Source organism: Bos grunniens, chromosome 6 (genome assembly GCF_055505025.1).
Source record: "Bos grunniens cultivar Pamir isolate PY7600 chromosome 6, Bosgru_T2T1.0, whole genome shotgun sequence".
NCBI lineage: Eukaryota > Metazoa > Chordata > Mammalia > Artiodactyla > Bovidae > Bos > Bos grunniens.
Genome location: NC_141170.1, coordinates 98,597,239 through 98,624,248, shown reverse-complemented (window position 1 = coordinate 98,624,248; position 27,010 = coordinate 98,597,239). Strand labels below are relative to the sequence as shown.

Here is a 27,010-nt window from a genome sequence, read left to right as displayed (position 1 = left end):
TACTTTCTCCTGTCTCAAGCAGCTTCTCAGTGTTTTCTCTTGTTCATGAATGATTTCTGATGCTAAGCCTTTTTAGTTTGTTTAATTGAAGCTTTTTCAGTAATATCTAAGTCCTCTGGGTCTGTTTTCCTCATTTGTCATCTACTTTTGGGGTAGGAAATATGTCTGAGTGACATAAGCTCACTCACACACGCTGAAAACGCACCTTTTAAGAAGCGAATTGAGGTGGGAGTCTTTATGAGCAGAGCCTCTCGCTGCTTATTTCCACGTGAATCCTGCGATGGTCATAAAGCCTTCAGGAGGCGGTGGGAAGGGAGGCGCGCCGGGAAGGGGCAAAGGAAGCGTGTGCCAGCTATTCCAGTCCTCATCATACTTTGTGTGTGGACAGCACATCACATTTGGCTGGAGCTGAAAAGCAAAATCCTATATTTAATGAGCCAATAAAATGCCTGGAGCACCAGTGGGCTTGGGGGGGCTTGACTTTCCACTAAGCTAAAAGCCGGTAATTGAGCCTGTGTGCCAGCTGAGACCTGGAGGTTTCTGCTGAAAGAGCCACGGCTTTCACGATTTTTTTCTTCTTTCCCTCTCAAATGCAGCCAGCTTCTGATGAGGACTCCGATTCTCCCGGGAGTCAACTGCTATCACCTAAATTATTTTGATTAACCCTTAACTCTGAGAGTCTCCATTTACTGACATGCTGCATTAATGGCCATGCTTCTGTGTAAATGCCTGAGTAGGGGGAGTGATAAACCAGGTCTGTTACCAGGGGATGAGGTTGATCTGCCTATTTTTTTTTTTTAAGCTTGAAATAGAACTATAACTGTGTCTGCCTCAGGAATGCACAAGGGAGAGGAAAAGGGTAGCACCAAAGACCATTTTGTATCATTTTAAGCAACCTCCCACCTGCTTCAAATGGCAAGTTTAGCTGTGAGATTGCTTTAGGGGGAATGTTTTTTAAAACATTGAATGGACTCCACTCCTCGATCATGTCTTTCAACAATTTTCATTGTGTATCAGGCCCCTCATTCCCATAGTCCTCACTATGTATGCCTGAGTTAGAGTGGATTCTGCTGAGAGTTTCACAGGAATGCTTTCTTGAGCTTTTGAGGCTGGTGGTAGAGAGTGGTTTGAGGCATTTAAGAAACTTAAAATACAACAGAACAAACATTATTGTCTTAGTCCATTTAGGCTGCTGTAACAGAATACCACAGGCTGGGTGGCTTATAAACAATAGACATTTATTTCCGAGTTCTGGAGTCTTGCGAAGTCAAAGATCAAGGCGCCTACAGATTCAGTGACTGTTGAGAGCTTTATCCCTTGTTTATAGGTGACAATCTTCTTAATGTATGCATAATGTCTCTTTTATAAGGGCACTAATCCCATTCAAGAGGGCTCCAACCTCCTGACCTAATCACATCCCAAAGGCCCTGCCTCCCAAACCCATTACGTTGGACATTAGGAACTAATATATGAATATAAGGGGACAAAAACCTCCAGTACTCTAGCAATTATGATAGATTAATTCAACTAGTCTCTAGCCATTGTGAAAAACTAGTTCAACTACATTTGTAGACATAAAAGGCTAGGAATGTGATAACTTTTGAATTTGATCCAGAACCTGGATCCTATGGTGTGTGATATGATAAAAGAAATCAATTATATGACCAGAACCTGGATCCTATGGTGTGTGATATGATAAAAGAAATCAATTATATGACCAAAGTCCCCTGAGACTTTGGTTGAGTTTTTCAAAGTGTATAAAGTGAAATTCAGGGAAACATTCTCTAATGATTCGTCTGTCAAGTTTAATATATAGCTGTAATTTGTTGTTGTTGTTATTTAGTCACTAAGTTGTGTCCAATTCTTGTGACCCCTATGGGCTATAGCTCGCCAGGCTCCTGTCCTTGAGACTTCCCAGGCAAGAATACTAGAGTAGGTTGCCATTTCATTCCCCAGGGGTCTTCCAAATCCAGGGATTGAACCTGTGGCTCCTGCATTGACAGGCAGATTCTTTACCATGAGCCATATGGGTAGCTGTGTTTGCAGGTAACTGTGATTGCACACCCCGGAATTTCATGGACAGCAAGTATTGGTCACCTGATGCAAAGAGTCAACTCACTGGGAAAAACCCTGATGCTGGGAAAGATTGAGGGCAGGAGGAGAAGGGAGTGACAGAGGATGCTGCTGCTACTGCTGCTGCTGCTAAGTCTCTTTCAGTTCAGTTCAGTTGCTCAGTCGTGTCCGACTCTTTGCGACCCCATGAATTGCAGCACGCCAGGCCTCCCTGTCCATCACCAACTCCCTGAGTTCACTCAGACTCATGTCCATCGACTCAGTGATGCCATCCAGCCATCTCATCCTCTGTTGTCCCCTTCTCCTCCTGTCCTCAATCCCTCCCAGCATCAGAGTTTTTTCCAATGAGTCAACTCTTCGCATGAGGTGGCCAAAGTACTGCAGTTTCAGCTTTAGCATCATTCCTTCCAAAGAAATCCCAGGGCTGATCTCCTTTAGAATGGACTGGTTGGATCTCCTTGCAGTCCAAGGGACTCTCAAGAGTCTTCTCCAACACCACAGTTCAAAAGCATTCATTCTTCGGCGCTCAGCCTTCTTCACAGTCCAACTCTCACATCCATACATGACCACAGGAAAGACCATAACCTTGACTAGATGGACCTTTGTTGGCAAAGTAATGTCTCTGCTTTTCAATATGCTGTCTAGGTTGGTCATAACTTTCCTTCCAAGGAGTAAGTGTCTTTTAATTTCATGGCTGCAGTCACCATCTACAGTGATTTTGGAGCCCAAAAAAAGAAAGTCTGACACTGTTTCCACTGTTTCCCCATCTATTTCCCATGAAGTGATGGGACGAGATGCCATGATCTTCGTTTTCTGAATGTTGAGCTTTAAGCCAACTTTTTCATTCTCCACTTTCACTTTCATCAAGAGGCTTTTGAGTTCCTCTTCACTTTCTGCCATAAGGGTGGTGTCATCTGCATATCTGAGGTTGTTGATATTTCTCCTGGCAATCTTGATTCCAGCTTGTGCTTCTTCCAGCCCAGCATTTCTCATGATGTACTGTGCATAGAAGTTAAATAAGCAGGGTGACAATATATAGCCTTGACGAACTCCTTTTCCTATTTGGAACCAGTCTGTTATTCCTTGTCCAGTTCTAACTGTTGCTTCCTGACCTGCATACAGATTTCTCAAGAGGCAGGTCAGGTGGTCTGGTATTCCCATCTCTTGAAGAATTTTCCACAGTTTATTGTGATCCACACAGTCAAAGGCTTTGGCATAGTCAATAAAGCAGAAATAGATGTTTTTCTGGAACTCTCTTGCTTTTTCCATGATCCAGCAGATGTTGGCAATTTGATCTCTGGTTCCTCTGCCTTTTCTAAAACCAGCTTGAACTTCAGGAAGTTCATAGTTCACATATGGCTGAAGCCTGGCTTGGAGAATTTTGAGCATTACTTTACTAGTGTATGAGATGAGTGCAATTGTGTGGTAGTTTGAGCATTCTTTGGCATTGCCTTTCTTTGGGATTGGAATGAAAACTGACCTTTTCCAGTCCTGTGGCCACTGCTGAGTTTTCCAAATGTGCTGGCATATTGGTGCAGCACTTTCACAGCATCATCTTGCAGGATTTGGAATAGCTCAACTGGAATTCCATCACCTCCACAAGCTTTTAGTCATGTCCAACTCTCTGCGACCCCATAGACAGCAGCCCACCAGGCTCCCCTGTCCCTGGGATTCTTCAGGCAAGAACACTGGACTGGGTTGCCATCCTTCTCCAATGTAGGAAAGTGAAAAGTGAAAGTGAAGTCACTCAGTCGTGCCCAACTGGTAGTGACCCCATGCACTGCAGCCCACCAGGCTCCTCCGTCCATGGGATTTTCCAGGCAAGAGTACTGGAGTGGGACAGAGGATTAGATGGTTAGATAGCATCACTGACTCAATGGACCAGAGTTTGAGCAAAGTCCAGGAGATAGTGAAGGACAGGAAAATCTGGTATGCTGCAGTCCATGGGGTTGCAAAGAGTCGGACATGACTAAACCACTGAACCAAAGTGTATTATATGACAGGCTAGAGCATTTATTAATAATATAGTTATATAAGATAAAAGGGTTTGTTTAGCATATTTTAGTGAGGAAATAATTCTCCTCCAACCTATATTTTCCAACTGTATTTACACACATAGTTCTTCCCTGTAGCTCAAAAGATAAAGAAACTGCCTGTAATGCAGGGGACCCGGGTTTGATCCCTGGGTCAGGAAGATCCTCTGCAGAAGTGAATGGAAACCCACTCCAGTATTCTGGCCTGGAGAATCCCACGGACAGAGGAGCCTGGCGGGCTGCAGTCCGTGGGGTCACAGGGTCGGACAGGACTGAGCGACTCACACTCCTGCTACTAGGTACACACAATTCGGCCCGTTGAGAAACTCAGAAACTCATCCTCTGGAGCCAGCTCCTATCTTCTCTCCTTCTCCTCTCCCTACTACCCCACTTCCCTGCACCAATCTCATTTCACTTGAGAGTTAGAGCTGAGACTTCAGAAGAAGTCAAAAGAAATGAAAAAACTGCAAATCAAGGAGGCAGATAATTAGTAAGAGATGAGTGAGGCCTGCAACATACTTCTTAGATCCCCCTAACCATCCAAAGTTGAAGGGTTTCCAAGTTCCTGTATGGAATTCCTCAGTTGTTCGAAATTCCACATTATCCTCTGTAATTGAGAACTTTTCCCCTCAAACTAGATTCTTTTTCATGAAGATACATTCAAAAAACTGAAATAAAAATTTCATTTGTATCCATTAAAAATGAAGTGGACACATATATATGTAAAACAGAATCACTTTGCTATACATCTAAAATTAACACAACATTGTGAATCAACTATATTTCAACTTTAAGAAGTTAAAATAAATTGCCTTATCAACATTGAAGATAACTGGAATCAGTAATAGCTGATGTAGTTAATGTAGTCACTGTATTAACATTATAAAAAATTTATTAAAATAAGTTCCTTCTAGAGATTCACTTTAAAACTGAGAACTGGTTTACTTGACTTTAAGTTTTGAAATCAAACCATGTACTTTAACCCTAATACTTGTCACGGTTGTTCTTGAACATAGGTGTGCATGAATTAGAATCAACAGACAGGCTTGTTAAAACACAGATTGCTGGGCCCCATTCTGAGTTCCTGATTCAGCAAACCGTGGGCTGAGGCCAGAGAATTTTTGAATTTCAAAAAGTTCCAAGGTATAAAGGAGAATTCTAAAGCTGTCTCACCCAATCCCATGCTCTCCTTACTCAATCAAATTTCAGACTAGGAACCCCTGTGAAGGGATTTTGCTGAGGGAATTCAGGTGTTACTAATCAACTGACTGCAGGTTGTCCTGGAGTTTCTGAGTGGGTCCAGTGTAATCACGTGAGCCCTTAAAAGTGGAAGGCGAGGTCAGCGCAGAGAAACCTTCCCCATGCCCTTGCTAGTTTCAAAGATGGAGGAGGAGGCTATAAGGCAAGGTTGAGGTCGGCTTCTAGAAACAGAAAGCCCCAGACAGCTCAAGAAACGGGAGCCTTAGTCCGACAAGGAACTGAACTGATTGAAAAGTGAAAAGTTAGTCGCACAGGCGGAACGACTCTTCGATCCCATGGACTGTAGCCCGCCAAGTCCTCTGTCCTTGGAATTCCCGGAGACAAGACTACTGGAGTTGGTTGCCATTTCTTTCTCCATACAACCTGAATAACTCTGAAAGTGGATTCATCCTTAGAGCTTCTAGAAGAAGTGCGGCCCTGATGACAGCTTGATTCTGGCCTCACGAAGACTCCAAGCAGAGAACCAGCTGAGCCACGCCGGGTCCAGGTATCTGACATACAGATAACACTTTGTGTTATTTATTTTTTAAACATTTATTTACTTCTTTGGCTGCACTGGGTCTTAGTTGTGGCATGTGAATTTTTCCTTTTTCTTTTTTTTTTAGTTGCAGCCTGAGAGATCTTTATTTGGCATGAAACCCTTAGTTCCAGCATGTGGGGTCTGGTTCCCTGACCAGGGATGGAACCGGGGCCCCCTGCATGGGGAGTGGGAAGTCCTGACTGGACCACCAGGAAAGTCCCTCATTTGTGTTATTTTAATTATTAACTTTGTGGTGCTTGTTAAGAGGCAATTGAAATCTAATACATGTGGTAATACCGGTGCTGCTGGTCCCAGGAACACAATTTGAGAATCATTGTTTTCCGCTGTGTAGGTCTTCTCTTATTACCAGTTTAGAGACATCTGAAAAACTGAAATCACTTACTTTGTTTTTCTTACTTCAGAGAATGGATTCAAAGGGGAAGGCTGCTATTTTATTGTTTAAACTGAAAATAACTTTTAAAATGTTTAGGAGAGTACTTAGCCCTTGCTGAGTGTTTATAGAGAGTAGCTATAATAATAACTATTATTAGTGGGTAGCATTTATTAAAATCTCCATGCCAGGCACTGTGCTAATTATTTACTATGAATTTACCAGGTTTATCCTTATTAACTCTGAGGTAGATGTTATCATTGTTCTCATTTATCAATGTGCAATCTAAGGCTAGGAGGAAACTTGCCCAGAATCAGGCAGTCAGTAAAAACTGGGGGTGATGTATGAACCCAGACGGTATGACTCTAGAACCTAAACTCTTCATTGCTGTTGAGCTCTTTTGTGTTATTTCACATCTGCTTATGCATCTAGTTTGCCACTTGAGTTAAGCATCCCTACGTAGTTTTACAAAATAATAAAACCTAAGCTGTATGCTTTTGTCTTTATTAAACTCGGCTAACTAGCATAGCGAAGTATATCTATATCATTTATCCAGTCAGTATGTATTAAACACATATGCGAAACACTGGATTGGGATTGAGTTTACAAACTTACAAGTGATTTCTATCCCTGTTGACCTTACAATGTTAAGATCAGCACCCCTGGGGGTACTTAGAGAAACACTATAGCATCATTCCTAGTAAAACCAGAAATAATACATTAATGCTGTCATCAATATTATTTGGCATGATCCATGCAGTGCAGCTAGCCTTGCCAAATTTAGCAAATAAAAATGTAGGATGCCCAGTTACACATGAATTTCAGGAAAAAAAATTTTTTTTTAGTATTGGTATTTTTAAAATACTGCATGGAAAATACTTAAAGAGTTACCTGTTCCTTAAATTAATAACAATGTTTTTGATCTCTTATTTTATCTGGCTACCTTAAACAGCTTTGGTGCCAAAAACCACAAACAAGACTGATGTCCAGAGGTTTATTGCCTATGTTTTCTTCTAGGAGTTTTGTGGATTTAGGTCTTATGTTGAAGTTTTAACCCCTTCTCAGTTGATTTTTGTATATGGTGTAAGTTAGTAGTACAGTTTCATTCTTTTGCTTGTGGCTGTCCAGTTTTCCTAGCACCATTTTTTGAGAAGGGGCTTCCCCGGGGACTCAGCAGGTGAAGAATCCACCTGCAATGCAAGGAGATGCAGGAGACTTGGGTTCAATCTCTGGGGCAGGAAGATCCTGTGTAAGAGGGCATGGCAGCCCATTCCAGTATTTTGCCTGAGAAACCCAAGGACAGAGGATCCTGGTGGGCTACAATCCAGAGGATCACGAAGAGTGGGACATGAGTGAAGTGACACACACAGCCTTTCCCCATTGTCTATTCTTAGTTCTTTTGTTGTAAATTTATTGACCATATATGTGGGTTTGTTTCTGGGATTTCTATTTTTTTCTATTGATCTACATATCTGTCTGTATGCCAATACCACAGTTTCGATTACTCTTAAGTTTGTAACATACATTGAAATCAGGCAATGTAATGCCTGCAGCTTTATCCTCTTTCTCAAGATTGCCTTGACTCTTTGAGTCTTTTGTGGTTTCATGCACATTTAACGGTTATTTATTCTATTTCTGTGAAAAATTCCATTGGAATTTTGATACGGACTGATAATATTATTAATTATTATTCCAATAATTAATAATATTAACAAAATATGTTAATATTACATATATATTAATTTTTGTATTCTGCAAGTTTATTGAATTTATATATTAGTACCAACAGTTTCTTGGTGGAGTCTTCTTGAGGACTTCCCTGGTGGCTCAGACAGTAAAGAAAGAAAGTAAAGAAAGACAGTAAAGGAAGTAAATGCCTACAATGTGGGAGACCCGGGTTCAATCCCTGGGTCGAGAAGATCCCCTGGAGAAGGAAATGGCAACCCACTCCAGTACTATTGCCTGGAAAATCCCATGGACAGAGGAGCCTGGCAGGCTACAGTCCGTGGGGTCGCAAAGAGTTGGACACGACTGAGCGACTTCACTTCACTTCACCAACAGTTTCTTGGTGGAGTTTTTAGGTATTCCTACATGTAGTATCTTGTCATCTTCAAGTAATGACAATTTTACTTCTTGTTTCCAATTTGGGTACCTTTTATCTATTTTTCTTGCTCTAATAAAATAATCAACATTAAAAAGATCAAAGTTACCAAAAAATATGAGATAACATGAAGGGAAAATGTAAGGGGAATGAAAATTTGTGAAGAAAAGGTACAGCCATGTGTAATATGTTCAGATGTCATTTCTCCCTGAATAGTGTATTTAATGCAATCATAGATAAAATACTAGTGGCATGAGGGGTGAAAAGTGAGATGAGGGAGTTTGAAAAATGAATCTAAATTTTTCTGAAGAGGTAAAAGTGTATAAATAGCTTAATTCTGCAAAAGAAAAAGGGGGTGGGGGTTGAAAGGGACAGAGGTATAGACAAATATTTTTGCAAGAGAGCTGGTTTGATAAACAGTCTCCTAAATGGAATTAAGCCCAGGAACTGTTTGTGTAACTCCTATGATGAAAGAGGGATGTAAGTGCCAAGTATAAAAGGTTTGTGGAAGAGCACTGTGAAGCCCCACCATGTACAGGGCAGTGTCACTGGGCTCTCTGCCCCCTGCCACTGACATTCTGGGGTGTGGGCAGAGGAAGCCACGTTGAGGTTTGAAGCATTTGCCTGAGCTTTGTGCAGCCACCTCGTTTTAGCAAATTGGGTAAAGAAATCAGAAAGTGTGTGTATGTGAGTGTGCATGTGTGTATGTGAGTGTGCGTGTGTGTCATACTCTTCCTGCTAATCTGTGGTCCACCTGTCTTTCCGCAAAGGCACAAGTTAATATTAACTTATTTTGAAGCCAAGACAAAAACCCATAATGCAAAAAGATTTTTAGATTGGATTACAAAAATTACAACAAACACTTAGATATTATAAAATAGTATCTTTGAACCTAACAAAATGTCAGTACTCTTTTTTTTTTTTTTTGGTGGTGGGAGCAAGTAATTTTTATTTTTTTGTAAATACACCACAGAATCATGCAATGATGCCAGCACTGGATGCAGTCCTGTTTCACATTCCTTTAACTGGCCCCATGATGGCAGAGCCTTCCATCTTGCTTTTATCTGCACTATCTTCAAAATAAAGAAACACACCATCTTTCCTGCAGTATGATTTTTGTTGTCGAATTGCCACTGCTGGAGGTACCTTCTTTCTGAGCTCAGGTCTGCATTTCTTGACCGTGGCCATCACCATGTCACCCACACCAGCAGCAGGAAGTCTATTCTGTCATCCCTTGATCCCCTTCACAGAGATGATACACAGACTTTTGGCTCCTGTGTTGTCAGCACAGTTGATCATGGATGGCTTCAACTGGAAGACCCAAAGAAATCTGGAATTTTGCACCAAAGGATGACCCACCACATCCTCACTTTGACGTGCTGAATGTTGGAAAAGGGGCAAAAAGGAAAATGCGAATATTCTTAATATACAAGTAATGCTTTCAATTTTATACAAAAAAAAAAAAGACACATAATAGAAAATGGGTATTTACCCCCCAAAAAGCCATAGTAAAGATCAATAAACCTACAAAAATTACAAATAGTTTTTAAGTTTCTATGTTTTAAAACCTCTGAGCCTGATGAGGTTTGAGGTGGATAATTGGCAAAAGGTAATGAACACTATCCTAAGTAGTGGAGGAAATGTGTCACGAGTTGGGGAGCATCTGAGATTCTACCTTACTGGCAAAACCAACAAGCTAGGCTGTCACAGTTCTCGGATGCCCAGGTCAGAGACAAAAGACATGATTACTCACAGCAATAACAGTATCTAGAACAGCAGCATCTTTACTGCCAATTCTCTAAGCCTTATTTCCTACAGAGTGACTCTTACCTGGAATTCATCCCAGGGAGATTATTGGAAAAGAGTGCAAATGTACATGCACAGACATATACCTGTCTTTTCATCGCAGCATTTTTAATAGGCTCACAAAAGTTGGAAACTATAAATATGTGATTGTTTAAGTGATAGTACATCCATAAAAGGGAATATTAGATAAACCATAAAATGATCATATAGGTTTATGTTTAGTAGTGTGAATTTAAATATCCTTAAAGCTTTTATGGGGGATTTTATGGATGGAATTGTCTCCCCCAGAATTCCTGTGTTAAAACCCAACTCCCAATGTGACTGTCTGGTGACAGAGCTCACTGCTGCTGCTGGGAAGTCGCTTCAGTCGTGTCTGACTCTGTGCGACCCCATAGACAGCAGCCTGCAGGCTCCTCCGTCCACAGGATTCTCCAGGCAGGAACACTGGAGTGGGTTGCCATTTCCTTCTCCACAGAGCCCTCAAGGAGGTAATTAAAGTTTAATGAGGTGATTAGGGTGGGACCCCTAACCTGACACCTAACTCTTGGTGTTCTTATAAGAGACACCACAATGCTCTCTTTGCATGCACAGAGGAGAGGCCATGTGAGGACATAGCTAGAAGGCAGCTGTCTGCAAGCCAGGAAGACTACTCTTACCAGTACCTGTCCTGCTCTCCTTGATCTTGGGCTTCTACTAGCCTCCATAATGGTGAGAATATAAATTTCTGTTGTTTAAATTACCCTGTCTGTGGTATTTTGTTATAGCAACCTAGCAGGTTTGAGGAGACATTTAACCTTCTTACTTTTTCTCTTCTATGTTGTTTAACTTTCTACAGTAAATGTGTTATCTTTTATATTCAAGGAAAAAAAGTTTTTATTTTGGGGAAAAGGAGTGCCTTTTGATGCTGACCTCAGCATAACTCCATTTTTCTTTAATTATCTGGCTTGTCACCTTCCAGCCACTTATATGATTGTAGGGCACATGATCGTTGCCTTTCAAGTAATGATTTCACTGATACTCATCTCAGCATATACTTGACTTATTTTAGATTTTGTAAGAAGTGGCTTCTGATGATGAGCGGTTGGAGGCTTAGGAGACAGGGCTAATTCATTTTGAATGTGAACTTGAACAGGTAGAAAGCTATCCAATAGAAGAGTGAACATTTTTTGCATAATCTCTTCACTCCTTAGAGTAATGCTGTCCTATTTTAGGTGGTTCTTTCATGGTTTCCCCTTATTGACAGTTTTGATTTACATGTTTTATTGATAAGATAAATTTTTTTATTTTTTAAATCTTTATTTTATATTGGAGTATGGTTGATTAGCAATATTGTGTTAGTTTCAGATGTATAACAAAGTGATTCAGTTATATTACTGCAAATACATATATCTATTCTTTATCAAATTTTTTTCCCATTTCAGTTATGAAAGAGTATTGAGCAGAGTTCCCTGTGCTATGCAGTAGATCCTTGTTGGCTGTCTATTTGAAATATAGCAGTATGTATATGTCAATCCCAAACTCCTATCCCTCACCTCCATCCTTTCCCCCACTAACCATAAGTTCATTCTCTAAGTCTCATTTTATAAATAAATTCATTTGTATCATTCTTTGTAGATTCTGCATATAATTAGTATCATATATTTGTCTTCCTCTTAACTTTTATCACTTAGTATGATCATCTCCAGATCCACCCATGATCCTGCAAATGGCATTATTTCATTCTTTTTAATGACTGAGTAATATTCCATTGTCCATAAGTACCACATCTTTCTCCATGCATCTGTTGGTGGACATTTCGTTTACTTCCATGTCTTGGGGGTGCTTGTGTCCTTTCAAACCATGTTTTTCTCTGGATATATGCCAGGAGTGGGATTGCTGGATCATATGGTAGCTCTATTTTTAGTTTTTTAAGGAACCTCCATATTGTTCTCTATAGTGGTTATACCAATTTACAATCTCACCAACTGCATAGGAGAATTCCCTTTTTTCCATGCCCTCTCCAGCATTTATTTTTTGTAGACATTTTGATGGTGGCCACTCTGACTGTTGTGAGGTAATATCTCATTGTAGTTTTGATTTGCATTTTTCTAATAATTAGTGATGTTGAACATCTTTCCATGTGCTGCTTGGCCACCTGTTTGTCTTCTTTGGAACAATGTCTATTTAGGTCTTCTGCCTATTTTTTGATTGAGGCTTTTTTTTTAATATATTGAGCTGTATGAGCTGTTTGTAAATTTTGGAGATTAATTCCTATTGGTTGCATTGTTTGCAGACATTTTCTCCAATTCTTTGGGTTGTCTTTTTGTTTTGTTTATAACCTCACCCAATTAGACATCCTCCAAGTACTCAACACTGCTTAGTGGTGGGGATACAAAGACATAGTAATGAGGGAAATGTTTTTGAAAGTCTTTTCCACAGGAAGAAAAGAACAGAGAGTTACAGAACTTGACAACTAGGAAGGCTCTTGGAGGTCATCTGTTTGAACTTTTCATCATTATATGGATGAAAACCTAAGGAATACAATTTCACACCTAATGGACGGCAGAGCTGGGATTGGTACCTGTGCCTTCAGTCTCTTAGTCTAGTTCTTTTTCCTGGACATTTTGGGATACGGAGGATGTTAATCAAGTAAGGCACAAGTGAGATAAGATGGAGAAACATCAAGGGGGAAAATGTAAGAGGTGTACAGGGCAGGAAGAAATGAAACAAGCAGGCTGTCCTGATAAGAAAAAGTGAAAGAGGACATCCCAAGCCCCGGGAGAGTAGTGGGCTCATGCAGATAAGAGTGGTTCACCAGCAGACTGTGGTTGTTGCAAAGGAAATGACACAGGTTTTTATGTATCAGTAGGTGGAAGTAGGAGAGAAAAATATAAAACTAGTATTTCTTAAAACTTGATAATATTTCATCTTGTTTTCTTCAGACTGTCTGAGCCCAAAATTTCTTCTAATGTCACTTATCTTAATATGACCTATGACAGTATGAATTGGTAAATTTTTGAGAAGTCATGCCATCTTTGTGGGATTTCCAAAGGTTGAGAAAATGAACTGAATAATATTGTTTAAAAAAAAATTCTTTTTCTCAAAAGCTTTGTTGAGATCACAGGAATAGACTGAATAGCTCCAGATAGCAAAATTAACTATGACAGTGTTATCCAAAGGACCTTAGATACAGACACAAATACGTGATTTCTATGGTCTAGAAGCTACACAACATCAAACTGCCTGGAAATGGTGATTGTTGTTGTTTGGTCGCTCAGTCATGTCCGACTCTGTACTACCCCATGGACTGTAACCTGCCAGGCTCCTTTGTCCATGGGATTCTGCAGGCAGAAATACTGGAGAGGGTTGCCATTTCCTTCTCCAGGGAAATGGTGGAGGGTTGGAAATATGACTGAAGACTTCTGTATGTTCCCTAGTGCATTAAAAATGGAAGTACCCGTTATGCTAAGAAATGCCTGTTCTTACCTCTCTCTTGTATAATATTTTATTTCTTAATCAGTAAGCTATTTGACCTTACACGTGAATTGGCAGCCTTAGCTGCCAAAAATATAGCTCTATTTTTTTTAAGTTTATTGCTTATGAGGAATAAAAACCCATGAAAGCTAGAGAAGAATGTGAACTTTTAAGAATAGCAAATGACATGCAGCAAGGTAATACAGAAACTAGAACTGGAAATTCAAGAAATAAGATACTTCCTCTGAGACTTAATTTCTGTGATTAGCCACATTTATTTCTGCAAGTTCTTTTTATACCTGCTTCTGAACATCTCTTCCCAAACCTAAATGATTTTATCACATGGCTCAATATGGCAGCCCCAACCCAACTGAACATGACCTTTCTTATAATTCTTGCCCCTATGATCGTATTATCAGAGCCCTTGTGTCTCACAATTCAAGTTCTCAAGAGGGAATCTGGTTCACTCTGCTCAGCTTACATCTTGGTTCCCTTTTAACAGGTATCCACTGCTGGTCAATTTAGCTGTGACTGGAGAGGAAGAAAGGAGTGATGAAAACCCCTTTCTCCAGCAAGGGAATATGGTTTTGCTGTTTCTAGGGAAAGTCCATGTGCTTGACTCTGTGACCTAAATTATTTTTTCATGCTCATAGTTTTGAAGAGGAAACAAATCATACCTTCCGACTCATTAAGTATTTTTCAGTAGTCTTTTGGTCTGGGATTCAGGTTTTCTTAGTAAGCACTTAAACAATTTAGATTTGAAATTTTTCATAATAAAATGCTGGGAGGAAACACCAAAAAATAAAAAGAAATTTAGAATTAGGGTTTGGGATCTCATCAGAAGAGGTGAGAAAAAATACAAGCATGGAATTGTGGGGCTTTGTTTCCCCAAGCTGTAAGTGGCAAGAGCTACAATGCAGTACACTTTACACCCCTGAGAGTTTCTCAGGGCCTACATTTAAAACAAAATCAGGGTAGGTTTTCAAGGAAATGCAGATTTGACACGACGAGACACCACTTCTCCAAAATTAAAGGCAGTTCGAGAGAGTAAATAAAACTGAGCTGTCATGGAAGAATGTGCCATTTGGGGAGTGCAGGTAAGATTTTTTTCTTGTCTGTAGGTTTTCATAAGTGGTAAGCTCAGAATTCCATTTGCTCTTTTGTGGCAATCTAAGAGCCTAATGCAAAGCATCATTCATATCTCCTAGTTATGTCTAGAGAATTTGGTGGATTGTGAAGATGCATTTTATTGATTACATTATGAGAAATCGACTCAAAAGTCATCCTTTAGCTCCAGGATGTTTTCTGTACACTCAATGGCGAGCTGGCTATTCGTCATTAAGGCTAAAACTGGGTAGCATGCGGTGCCCAATTACAGCCCTGGTGAGAGGATCTTCAGCAAGTAATTGTGGTCTCCTTCACTGCCTTCATGTGGCCCCAGAGTGAGATGCCTCACCGTTCTTTCCCAGGCCATGACAGCAAGAGCACTAATGCAGCTCTCTGTAATTCTGACATCCCCTGTCCTTTGGATTGAATCAGTGCCCCCCCCCCATTCATGTAATAAAACCATTTCCCACAGATGCTGAGCAGCTGTCTTCATCTGAAGATGCTCAGAGAAAAAGCAGAGGCTAGAAACCCTTCATTTCCTTTGTTCATAATAATCACACTTGCTCACTGAAAACAAAACTTGCCCCTAGGAAGGAGAGCAGGAACCATGGGTTAAGGAGTGAGCCAGAGAGGGTACAGGAGTGTAATGGAGGAGCTTTGTCAGAAGCCCTGCTACGAAGGCTGTATTCTTAAGGGCCTCTGGCTCTCTTGTGCATGCTACAATTGAAAATGGCTAATGAGGTGCTTTGGATCAAACAGATTTCTTAAAGAGACAGGACATAGGCGTTATGGCTATTAGAATTTAACCCACCTGCCAAAAAGAAAAAAAAAATTATCAGTTGTCTGGGCAGTGCCTAATGTGTCTTCACTACTGCATATTAACTTATTTTGGTCTGCTAATATTTGTATGATTTGTATGATTTTCCATGTAGAATATCCATGTGGAGAAAAAGGTCGAAGTCGCGTGTGTGCATGATTACAAGAGAACTGTGTTATTCTTTCTATCAGGAAAAGACTTAGTTTTGCCCTCCTTATGCTCCCTCCATCTCCCTTAGTCTGGGACTAAAAACACAGCAAGGGGAAAACAATGAGCTGTGACATCGATGCATTGGGCTTGGGTGGGGAAGGTTGAGCCCATCAGAACCAAAGATGCGCTGTTCAGAGTCCAGTCTCCTGAGCTCCTGAGAATTGATAGGTGTGTTACTTTGGGAATTTGATGGGCAAAATGTAAGAGTGTATATAATTGGATTTTTATTAAAAATTTCCTAGCTATAACTGATCTAGATTTTAGGTTTTCATGGCTAAAGAAATATTCTCAGTGCCTAAATGTTTTTATTCCACTCGAAACAGATTAGGCTTTCCTGGTGATTCTGCAGTAATAAATTAAAACATTCCTGTAATGTGATCCACACATCTTTTTCATTAAAATAAACCATCATCCAAGTTCCTAACAGAAATAGGGAACCGGTGATGAAAGCAAGGTGCATGTGCAAGCAGACTATGGGGAATTATTTGTTTCTGTTGTCAAAAGCAAACTTTTTAGGACTCTTTTTTTAATTGAAATATAGCAAAAATAAAGTTTGCAGGAAAGGTTGCTGTCTTAAAAGTAGGAAAATTGCTAAGTTACGTTATCTTAGCTATGACGAATTTGGATAGTGACTGATGGGTACAAAACTGTCAGCTTTGTTTCTTCATGAACAAATTGTCAGTCTAAACTGTGGAAGACAAAATTGTCAGCTATGTCTCTGGTTGAGAAAAATTATGGGTTGCGTCCCTGGAAGGTGAAAATCCCTGGAAGTAAAGGAAAATTGTCAGATGCATATTTTCAAGACAGAATTGTTGGCCACGTCAGCTAAATAACAGGTTACTATTATTTTACTGCTGAACTGTGAAATTTGCCGTTTTTATCTCCTTTGCCGTTCAGATTGACAAAGTGAAGTCCATCCAGATCGTCAGTTTCATTGGTACTTAGCCAGGACAGATGTGCCACATGTACTTTGCATTATGGCTAGAAAGATAGATCCATATGGGCAACCAACCAGATTGAGACCATGTTGCTTGAGTTAATGGAGAAAGAGCCTTTCTGGATTGTTATAAGGGGTGCTTCAGTTCAAAATGAAGGGCAGCCAGGTGAGCCGAAGGCACTGGGGAGTGGGGCAGTCATCACTAGAGAACTGTATTCAGCAACGTGGCTGGTGTCAGGTTTGTGCTAAGTCAGTAATTCCCTACTGAGTCATGATGTTTGGCTCCAGGTTGTGAGTGTGTGAGAGAGAGACTGAGATTGATAAACAAGAGAGACAGACCATATTTCTACACTCACTCCCATTCAACTGGCAAGAGGTGTTTCTGACAGAGGAACTTAGCCTTAAGGATAAAAGAGCAAATAGATGAGAACATCCTGTGTAAACCTATATAGTGAAAGTTTTCTATTTATATTTGAGAAAATAGCCTGATAACACTGCCAAAAAGAGGTAGATTAAACTCCCATTGATGGAAGCATTTGAATTCCCTTCTGAGTTACTGAAATACTAACATTGTATGCATTGTATTTTTTGAGACTACTTGATATGCTTCATCTTCCCAGGAATATCTGAAGTCGCCCCAGAAATTAGTCATCTGTTTTATTTTGATTATGTGGGCTTGTGATTGTGGTTCTAAAAAACAGGCCCAGCTTTGGGTCTAAATCAAGGAAGCTGAAAATGTTGAGCTTGAGATTCCCCAAGTTTGTTCTTTAGCAAAACTAATCCATTTATCTGTATTGTGATACATCCTGGCTCATAAATTTTCAATGGCTTTTCAATGCCTACAAGATAAAGTAAATATGCCTTAGAGTAGAATCCAAGACCTAGGATTAACTTAATTTTTAATCCTGACCTTGATTCTTCCTATTTGAGTGTCTTGGGATCTAGAGCAAGGATGTTATCTCTTTTGAACTCTGGCTGGGCAGTTACCGCTACTCTACCAATTTTGCCCTGGTTATGTATTGCATTTAAGTTATTTATGTATTTCAATAACATTTTAAGGGCAAACTAAGTGTGCTGCATCTGATGTTAGTAATACAATGATAAATAAGATATGTGCCTATACCAGGTTTTTTGGATTCCATACATATATATGTTTATATAAGTTACTTGTTTTTCCCTTTCTGACTGACTTCATGCTGTATGACAGACTCTAGGTCCATTCACGTCTCCACAAATGACCCATCTTCATTCCTTTTTATTGTATAGGCAGTCTTATTCACAAAGCAGAAATGGACACACAGATGTGGAGGACAAACATGTGGATACCAAGGGGGAATGGGAGACGAGTGGGACCAACTGGGAGATTGAGATCCACATATGTAGACTATTGATACCATAAATAAAATAGATAACTAGGGAGAACCTACTGTATAGCACAGGGAACTCTATCAGTGCTCTGTGGTGACCTAAAAGGGAAAGAAATCCAAAAAGAGAGGATCTTTGTACACATATATTTAATTTCCTTTGCCGTACAGTAGAAACTAACACAACATCGTAAAGAAACTAAACTCCAATTAAAAAAAAAATGTACCTAGCTTCTTGACCATTGTAGTTGAATAAGGGAATCAGAGAGGAAAACAGGTGATTATAACAGGGGGCAGAAAGTAGTATGAGTGGGAAGCGCAGGAAGCAATGAGAGCCAACCAAAAGAACTCCTCGCCCAGACTCAGGTTTCAGAAGGAGAAGTCTGTCCTCTTTTGGTGGAAGTGACATTTAGGCTGACACCTGAAGGAAGGGAAGTGTCAACCAGGCCCGCAGCTGAGAGATCTTAGTTCTTGCAAGGAAATCATGGCAGGTCCTTTACTGAACAGCTAAACCAAGTTAGTGCTCTCTGTACCTCTATGTTTCTTTGTTTTGTCATTTATTGTATGTCATAAATCTATCATCATTTGACTTTATTATTTAATAGTGTTTTATTTAGCCATAAACCCTTTCAGCAGCCATGGGTACAAAAAAAAATCAAAAGTACATATTTAATGAAAAATTAAGTATTGAATATTATCTCTTAAGCTGATTTTGATCAGCAGAATGATTGAACAAAATGATAGCACTAATCAAATGAAAACTAGAAGACAGAAATCCCTGAAAAATCATCTATTTCAAAACTTAGTATTTATAAGAAAACTCTAACTACAACAATCTAATATGTGTGGATACAGAAAGTTTATCACTTTGTGAATACAACTTTTCTTTCAATCAAATGACTGCTCCATTCATCTTCAATTCTGTTTTTTTTTAATAGTACAGTTGATTTGCAATGTTGTTAGTTTCAAGTGTGCAGTGAAATGAGTTACACATAAACATAAGTATATTCTTTTTCATATTCATTTCCGTTATGGTTTATTACAGGATACTGAATATAGTTCCCCGTGCTAATAAGTACAACCTGTTGTTTATCTAGTTTATGGCACCCCACTCCAGTCCTCTTGCCTGGAAAATCCCATGGACTGAGGAGCCTGGTAGGCTGCAGTCCACGGGGTCGCTAAGAGTCGGACACGACTGAGCGACTTCACTTTCACTTTTCACTTTCATGCATTGGAGAAGGAAATGGCAATCCACTCCAGTGTTCTTGCCTGGAGAATCCCAGGGACGGGGGAGCCTGGTGGGCTGCCGTCTATGGGGTCACACAGAGCCGGACACGACTGAAGTGACTTAGCATAGCATAGCATAGCATACAGTATTTTATATCTGCTAATTTCAAACTCCTAATTTATCCCTCCCTTCTCTTCCCCTTTGGTAACCATAGGTTGGTTTTCTATGTCTGAGTCTGTTCTAAATTCTGGGTTTTATAATACACATGTGAAAAGTAAAGTGACAACTATTTGTTCCATTAACAGAAGAGAATTTCACATGATGCTGGTTTTGTATTAGTATTATCAGATGCCTGAAATAGAAAATCAGTCTAACAATGATCCTTTAAAAATTATAATTCATGGAATTAAAGCAAACCTTTTGGGTGTTCATTTGATTGATATGATTGTAACTGTTAAATTTTGCAAATTTAATTTAAAAAGAAATTCAACTTTGGATAATAAATACAAGTTTTAGTGCAACATAGGCATGACCTATAATTATTGTTTTCATACTCAAGAAACTAATGGAGCTGAATTTACTTGGATTACTTCTAATGCATGTACATTTTATAGCTGCAGCTAAACAAGCTGTATTATCCTACTAATTAGATATATTTTTCTATATTCAGAGTTACTCTAAATTTTTATGATGTTGATGTAGCATACGTAAAACTTCTTTAACATGGCAGAACTTAACAATTTTTTCTCTCTGCTGCTCGTTACTAACTGGGTCTTAGAAAGACTGAGTCTTTGAAGGACTCCTGGTAGATCAATCTCATTGATTTACAGTGGTTCTAAACCTTTTGGAGATAATTTCTTTGACATTGTTGCATTTGTTTAAATTGGGAACTTTAAATGCAAGTATTTTTAAAAATGGAGCAACCAAAATATGTTTTTAGCAAATCACAATTATTGGGGGAGGGGATGGACTTAGAAAGAGGGAAGTCCTTCATTTTATTCCTGAAAAGGCAAGGGAAGAATGGACATAATGAGGACTCAACTGGTATATAATATTTCATTCTGAAGTTTCACATTTTTTGCAGTATTTCTATTTGTGGGAAGAATCTTTTAATGGAACTCCTGTTGTTAAACAACTAAATTTATATTCCAAAAATCAAGATGGAAGGAAATGGAAGTTTATGGTTTTCAACATGTAAGTTGGGTAAAACATTCAAAAAGATCATAGAGACAAGTTTTGGGCCAAAATTATTTTTTGCAAAAATATGTATCAAAGAAATGCTCTCTTTAGCATGGCAAAATGATAGTATCTGTGCAAAAACTTAAGCTGAATTACCTCCAAATTCCATATGCGAAATTCAACATTGGTCTGGGCATATCAGGCACTGTAAAGAGTACTTTCTCAATGAAAACATTATAGACTACAGGGAAGAGTCAATTAAATGTGTAAAAACCAAATGTATTAACCATAACATTCTACTTTAAAGAAGATAATTTTATAAAAAATATTTCAATGAATTAGAAAAATAACATTCAGTGTTAAAACAGATACAGCTAAGAACGTGAGTACAGCATATAAATATATGCAAAGAATAATTATTCTAATGAGATTTTTAGTTTCAAATAACCTTATAAAGGAATTTTTGCTCTAATATTACATGAATATGTTATTTTAAAAATTGTATTATGGTAAAGAATTAACAAAAGTTGCCATTTCAATCATTGTCACTTTAGTGGCATTAATTACATTAGCAGTGTTATGTAACCATTGCCACCACTGTTTCCAAAACTGTCATCAGCCCAGACAGAAACTGTGTACCCACTAAACAAAACCTCCCTATTGCCTGTCACTCCAGCCCCTGGCAATCTCTAATCTACTTTCTGTGTCTATTAGTCTTGTCTGTTCTATTATTTTATGTAAATGGAATCACACATTTGTCTTTTTGTATCTGGCTACTATCACTTAGCATAATGTTTTCAACTTTCGTTAGTGTTATAGCACATATCAGAACTTCATTCCTTTTATACATCTGGAGCTTAGTCCATTTTATGTAATACTACATTGTGTTTCTCATGCATCTGTTGATGGACACTTGAACTGTTCCCACATTTTAGCTATTATGATTAATGTTGTGACGAACATTTGTATATAAATATCTGTTTGAGTTTTTGCTGAGTCGCTTAGTCAGGTCCAACTCTTTGCAACCCCATGGGCTGCAGCCTACCACTCTTTCCTCTCTTTCAGTATCTCCCAGAGTTTGCTCAAACTCATGTCCATTGAATTGGTGATGTCATCCAACCATCTCATCCTCTGTCATCCCCTTCCTGCCCTCAATCTTTCCCAGCATCAGAGTCTTTTCCAAGGAGTCAGCTCTTCGCATCAGGTGGCCAAATTATTGGCGCTTCAGCTTCAGCGTCAGTCCTTCCAATGAATATTCAGGGATGATTTCTTTCAGGATTGACTGATTTGATCTCCTTGCAGTCCAAAGGACTCTCAAGAGTATTCTCCAGCACAACTCCAGCATCAGTTCTTCATTGCTCAGCCTTCTTTATGGTCCAGCTCTCTCATCCTTACATGAATACTGGAAAAACCATAGTTTTCACTATACGGACCTTTGTGGGCAAAGTGATATCTCTGCTTTTTAACACGCTGTCTAGGTTTGTCATAGCTTTTCTTCCAAGGAGCAAGCGTCTTAATTTCATGACTGCAGTCACCAATCCACAGTGATTCTGGAGCCCCAGAAAAGAAAATCTGTCACTGTTTCCACTGTTTCCCCATCGATTTGCCACGAAGTGATGGGACTGGATGCCATGAGCTTAGTTTTTTAAGTGTTGAGTTTCAAGCCAGCTTTTTCACTCCTTTTTCACCCTCATCAAGAGGCTCTTTAGTTCCTTTTCACTTTCTGCCATTAGAGTGGTATCATCTGCATATCTGAGATTGTTGATATTTCTCTGAGCAATCTTGATTCCAGGTTGTGAGTTATCCAGTACAGCATTTCCCATGGAGCACCCTGCATATGAGTTAAATAAGCAGAGTGACAATATACAGCCTTGTCGTACTCCTTTCCCGATTTGGAACCAGTCCATTGTTCCAGGCCCGATTCTAACTGTTGTTTCTTGACCTGCATGCAGGTTTCTCAGGCAAGGAGACAGGTAAGATGGTCTGGTATTCCCATCTCTTTAAGAATTTTCCAGTTTGTTGTGATCCACACAGTCACAGGTTTTAGCACAGTAAATGAAACAGATTTTTTTTTTTTGAGTACATGTTTTCATTTTTCTAGGTACACATCTAAGAGAAAGATTGCTAAGACACATGATAATTCTGTGTTTAGTGTTTTGAGGAACCACCAAACTGTTTTCCACAGTGGCTGTGCCATTTTACATTCCTACTAGCAACATACAAGGGCTTCAATTTCTCCAAATCCTCACCAGCACTTACTGTTCCTAAAATTTATTGCTTGTTATTATCACCATCCTAGCAGGTAGGAAGTAAGTCCCTACTGCAGTTTTGAGAAATTTTAGTTATAAAGAGTTTTTGAATAAAACTATTTTATCTGTTCACCAATATAATTAAATATATTGAAATCAATTTGTCAGCCAAATAAATATTTTAAGATATCATGTGTCAGTTAAATAGGGGAGGGGTAAAGCATAAAAGTAGGCAGACTGAATGGCAGTTGTAATCCAAGCAATAGGTGATGAGGTCCTGAACTGGGATAGTGGCAATATGAAGGAAGTGAAGAGACTTTAGAAGCAAATATTAAAAGATCTTATGCAGGTGAGATGAATGGAATTGAAGGTTAATATTTGAGGGATAGGAAGAGGAAAAAGTTAAGCACAATGCTCAAATTTCTCAGTTGGATAACAGAGTGGGTGGTGGAGTCATTTTCTAAGATACAAACCCCAGGAGGAGGAAGAGCAGGTATTGAGGTGAAAGTAGATAAAGATGATAAGCTGGACATGTTGAGTTTGAGATGTTCATGGAGTATGCAAATGCAGAGACTTATCCTGCAAGCAGTCGGAGCTCTGGGCCTGAAGTTTAGGACAGAAACCTGGGCTGGTTAGGGAAAATTTGGAATTAACCTTTTTGTGTGTGTGTGTGTACTCTTAATTCTGTAACAAGATGATGATAAGATGATAAGATCCTTGAGGAAATTTCAAATATTTCCTTGATTCTCTTTATTGCTCTATGACTGAAAAAACAAATTTAAGGTATGCAGCATAATGATTTGACTTACATACATCATGAAGTGATGACAGTAAATTAGTGAACATAAAGGTACAAAATCAAAGAAAAAGGAAAATTTTGCATCTGATGAGAACGGTAAGGATTTACACTCTTAACTTTCATATAAAACATGTAGCAGTGTTTATTATATTAATCATGTACATACCATTCTTTGTACTTATTTTTCTTATAACTGAAACTTTGTACCTTTTGACCACCTTCATGCAATCCACCCTGCCTCTGGTAAACACAAATCCGACCTCTTTACCTGTGAGTTATTTTGTTGAGTATAACTGGCTTACTATCCTTTGTTAGTTCCATAGTGATTTAGTATTTCCGTACAATACACAATGATCACCGCAATTGGTCTAGTTCAGTTCAGTTAAGTCGCTCAGTTGTGTCCGACTCTTTGCGACCCCATTAATCACAGCACGCCAGGCCTCACTGTCCATCACCAACTCCCTGAGTTCACTCAAACTCACATCCGTCCTGTCGGTGATGCCATCCAGCCACTTCATCCTCTGTCATCCCCTTCTCCTCCTGCCCCCAATCCCTCCCAGCATCAGAGTCTTTTCCAATGAGTCAACTCTTCACATGAGGTGGCCAAAGTACTGCAGTTTCAGCTTTAGCATCATTCCTTCCAAAGAAATCCCAGGGCTGATCTCCTTCAGAATGGACTGGTTGGATCTCTTTGCAGTCCAAGGGACTCTCAAGAGTCTTCTCCAACACCACAGTTCAAAAGCATCAATTCTTCGGTGCTCAGCCTTCTTCACAGTCCAACTCTCACATCCATACATGACCACAGGAAAAACCATAGCCTTGACTAGATGGACCTTTGTTGGCAAAGTAATGTTTCTGCTTTTCAATATGCTGTATATGTTGGTCATAATTTTTCTTCCAAGGAGTAAGTGTCTTTTAATTTCATGGCTGCAATCACCATCTGCAGTGATTTTGGAGCTCAAAAAAATAAAGTCTGACACTGTTTCCTCTGTTTCCCCATCTATTTCCCATGAAGTGATGGGACCAGATGCCATGATCTTCGTTTTCTGAATGTTGAGCTTTAAGCCAACTTTTTCACTCTCCTCTTTCACTTTCATCAAGAGGCTTTTTAGTTCCTCTTCACTTTCTGCCGTAAGGGTGGTGTCATCTGCATATCTGAGGTTGTTGATATTTCTCCTGGCAATCTTGATTCCAGCTTGTGCTTCTTCCAGCCTAGCGTTTCTCATGATGTACTCTGCATACAAGTTAAATAAGCAGGGTGACAATATATAGCCTTGACGTACTCCTTTTCCTATTTGGAACCAGTCTGTTGTTCCATGTCCAGTTCTAACTGTTGCTTCCTGACCTGCATACAGGTTTCTCAAGAGGCAGATGAGGTGGTCTAGTATTCCCATCTCTTTCAGAATTTTCCACAGTTTATTGTGATCCACACAGTCAAAGGCTTTGGCATAGTCAATAAAACAGAAATAGATGTTTTTCTGGAACTCTCTTGCTTTTTTGATGATCCAGCAGATGTTGGCAATTTGATCTCTAGTTATCACTATACAAATATATTATAATTTTATTGACTGTATTCCCCACACTGTACATTTCATATCAGCGACTTATTTATTTTGCAACTGGAACTTTGTATAATCTGCCTTACCCATTTCTCCCCTCTCCCCTTTGACAACCATCTGTTTGTTCTTTGTATCTATTTCTATTTTGTTATATTTTTGTTTTTTAGATTCCACATGTAAGGGAAATCATATAGTGTTTTATCTTTATGACTTATTTAACTTAGCAGAATACTTGCTGAGTTCATCCATGTTGTCACAATGGCAAGTTTGCATCCTTTTTATATCTGAGTAATATTCCATCACGTACATCTTTTTTATTCACTCATCTGTTGATGGGCATTTGGTTGCTTCCATGTCTTGTCTATTGTAAATAAAGCTACAATGAACATAGCAATCCACGTATCTTTTCTAGTTAGTGTTTTTTGTTTTCTTTGGATACTCAGGAGTGAATTTGCTGAATCACATGAAGGTTCTGTTCTTAGTTTTTTTCAGGGACAGCCATACTGTTTTCCATAGTGGCTACAACAATCATATTCCCGACTACAATAGACTAGAATTTCCCCTTCTCCACATCCTTGGCAGCACTGAATATTTATTGTCTTCTTTGAAAGTAGCCACTACCTATGTTTTCTTCTAGGATTCTTGTGGTTCTAGGTCTTATACTTAAATATTCAATCCATTTGATTTTTATATAAAGTGTGAGAAAGTATAAAGTTTGAGATTTTTGCATGTAGCTCTCCAGTTTTCCCTACACCATATATTGAAGAGGCTGTTATACTCCCGTTCCATGTTCTTCCTTTGTTATAGATTATTGATCATATAAATGTGTGTTCACTTGATCTTTCCAAAAGGCTGAGAAGCAATTAAATGTGTGTCATTTCTGGGCTATCTCTTCTGTTCCACTGATCTATGTGTCTTGTGTGTGTTCCAGTGTCATACTGCTGTGAGCGCTGTAGCTTTTTAACTTTATACTTTGGCCACCTGATGTGAAGAGCTGACTTATTGGAAAAGCCCCTGATGTTGGGAAAGACTGAGGGCAGGAGGAAAAGGGCATGACAGAGCATTAGATGGTTGGATAGCATCACTGACTCAATGAACACGAGTTTGAGCATACTCTGGGAGATAGTGAAGGACAGAGAGGCCTGGTGTGTGCTGCAGCCCCTGGGGTCACAAAGAGTTGGACATGACTTAGTGACTAAACAACAACAAAAAATGAGCTTTGTAGATAGTTTGAAATCCTGAATCATGATACTCTCCGCTTTGTTCTTTGTTCTCAGGATTGTCTATCTATTCAGGGTCTTTTGTGTTTCCATTCCAAACAAATTTCAGAATTATTTGTTCTAGTTTTGTGAAAATACCATTGCTGTTTTAATAGGAATTGCACTGAATCTGTACATTGCCTTTGGTAGTATGGTCAGTTAACAATATTTCACTCTTCCAATCAGTGAGCACAGTGTATTTGCTTGTATCATCTTCAGTTTTTCTTAGATGCCTTAGCGTTTTCCTAGTACAAGTCTTTTCTCTCTTTAGCTTCTGTCTTAATTCCTAGGAATTCTACTTTTTTTGATGCAATTATAAATAGGATTATTTCCTTAATTTCCTTATAGTTTATTAGTGTATAGAGACATGACAAATTTCTATATTATTTTGCATTCTGCATTTGTACTGGATTCATTGATAGGTTCCAGTAACTTTCTGATGATGTCTTTAGTATTTTCTATATATAGTATCATGCCATTTGCATATAATGACAATTTAACCTCTTACCTTTCAATTTGGATAGTTTTATTTCTTCTTCTTGTCTGATGGCTGAGGCTAGAATTTCCAAAACTATGTTGAATAAAAATGGTGAGAGTGAGCATCATTGACTTGTTCCTGATTTTAGAAGAAGCGCTTTCACCTTTTCAATATTGAGTAAGATGTT

General features: G+C 39.1%; 1 long non-coding RNA gene across 10 annotated transcripts in view; it reads left to right on the top strand.

The window, feature by feature from the left end:
• The first annotated feature begins 5,307 nt into the window (after positions 1–5,307).
• The window catches only part of LOC147371072 (uncharacterized), an 88,573-nt gene continuing 66,870 nt past the window's right edge, over positions 5,308–27,010 (top strand). For 5 of the 10 annotated variants that reach the window (XR_015165775.1, XR_015165774.1, XR_015165777.1 and 2 more), the window contains exons 1-3: positions 5,341–5,853; positions 10,473–10,672; positions 10,776–10,892. This is a non-coding gene — a long non-coding RNA (uncharacterized LOC147371072). Of the gene's footprint in view, positions 5,854–10,472; positions 10,673–10,744; positions 10,893–11,605; positions 11,794–14,139; positions 14,377–27,010 lie in introns of those variants that run through there. The other 5 variants (XR_015165779.1, XR_015165772.1, XR_015165771.1 and 2 more) reach the window with 5 other exon arrangements.